Below are 1,658 nucleotides of genomic sequence, written 5' to 3'. Positions count from 1 at the left end.
AAACATCCCAGCCCCCTCAATAAACACCGACAATAGAATAAAAGAATAAGAAACGATCTCACATTTTCATAGCCGAGACAATGTGTCAGCCACCAGGTTTTCCGAGCCCTTTTTATGCCTGATCACCAGGTTGCAGTCCTGGACCAGCAGCGCGCAACGCATTAGTCGCTGGTTGTGGTTGTACATGCGTGACAGGAAAGTAAGGGGGTTATGGTCAGTGTAGACAATTAAGGGAGAAGTACAAGAATCAACATGAACGTCGAAATGGCGTAAGGCCCACAATAATGCTAACGTCTCTTTTTCAATTGTCGAATACTTTGATGGACATTAAACTTGCGTGAAAAGAAACAAACCGGGTGTTCGATGCCCTCATCTTTCTGTAGTAGGACCGCAGCAGCACCGACAGCACTGGCGTCCACCTCGTTTAAAGGGTTTGTCGAAGTTTGGAGCAGCGAGTTCGGGGGCAGAGTAGGGCTTTGGTACTCTCAAAAGCGTGCTGGAAACTCAGAAGTCCAGCGGAAGGGACATTTGGGGCTAGTCAAGTCCTTAAGAGGGCGGACCACAGTAGAAAAGTTTTTACAGAAGCACCTGTAATAGCCTGCCATGCCTAAAAACCGAAGCTGGCGGCGTGAAGAGGGCGGAGGGATTTCTAGGATTGCCCGTACCTTTTCTTCTACTGGTCGTACCTGCCCTCGTACTTGCTCCCGATAACAAGTAGGGACAACAATTTGGGTGACCTTGCTCCACTCTTCTTCCTCAGCTTGAGGGGGAGACCAGGTACGCATCAGCACCCCTCTCTCAACATGGAAAAGGGGAGGTTCGGCATTTTGGTCCATATAAACAACAGCATCAAAACATTTTTTAAGGTTTTAATCGCCTTTTTTGGCCAAAAAAGCGCAGCAGACCGATGGGGGCTGAGAGAAACTGGAGAAGGCTCGCAGGACTTCGAGGAAACAGAGCAACAGGGTGTTCATGTAAAGGCCCCAAATGGCTTACGGCCATACTACCCTGAGAAAGCCTGATCTCGTCCGATCTCGGAAGCTAAGCAGTGGGCCTGGTTAGTACTTGGATGGGAAATTGCCTGGGAATACCAGGTGCTGTAACTTCAGACAGCGCAATATAAGATGGTCTGGTTTGCGGCAGTAAAAACAAACACGATCCTCTTTACGCAGTGTCGAGGGTTGGCCTGTTTTAGACAGGTCCACGCCAACACGACCTCGATCTGGGGGTACCCCAGTAGGAAACGCAACCTTGTGGGTTAGCACGTATTCATCAGCTAGGATAGCAGCATCCAACAAAGAAATTATTTGTTCATTAAAGGGAACCAACATTCTCAGGTTAGCTCTTTTTAAATTCTTCAATATTAGCTCACGGAGCGCCGCAAAATCATTCACCCCACATGCAGCACACCACCGATCAAATAAAGCACCTTTATCTCAAGCAAACTCAACCTAAGTCTGGGCGGCCCTTTTTCGGTGGCTTCGGAATTTCTGACAGTAGGTCTCCGGCACCAATTCATATGCGCGCAAAACCACAATTTTAACTTTAACATAATTTAGATTGTCGGCAGGAGAAAGAGCAGAAACAACTTCCAATGCTTTGCCTTGAATTTTACACTGCAACAACAGGGGCCAGATTTCCTGGGGCCACTTTAATGC

General features: G+C 47.8%; 1 pseudogene; it reads left to right on the top strand.

Moving 5' to 3' along the window:
* The first annotated feature begins 990 nt into the window (after nt 1-990).
* Nucleotides 991-1,106, top strand: LOC144026428 (5S ribosomal RNA; annotated as a pseudogene).
* The last annotated feature ends 552 nt before the right edge of the window (nt 1,107-1,658 follow it).

Source organism: Festucalex cinctus, chromosome 9, assembly GCF_051991245.1.
Source record: "Festucalex cinctus isolate MCC-2025b chromosome 9, RoL_Fcin_1.0, whole genome shotgun sequence".
NCBI classification, from domain to species: domain Eukaryota; kingdom Metazoa; phylum Chordata; class Actinopteri; order Syngnathiformes; family Syngnathidae; genus Festucalex; species Festucalex cinctus.
This window is presented reverse-complemented; position numbering and strand designations above follow the sequence as displayed.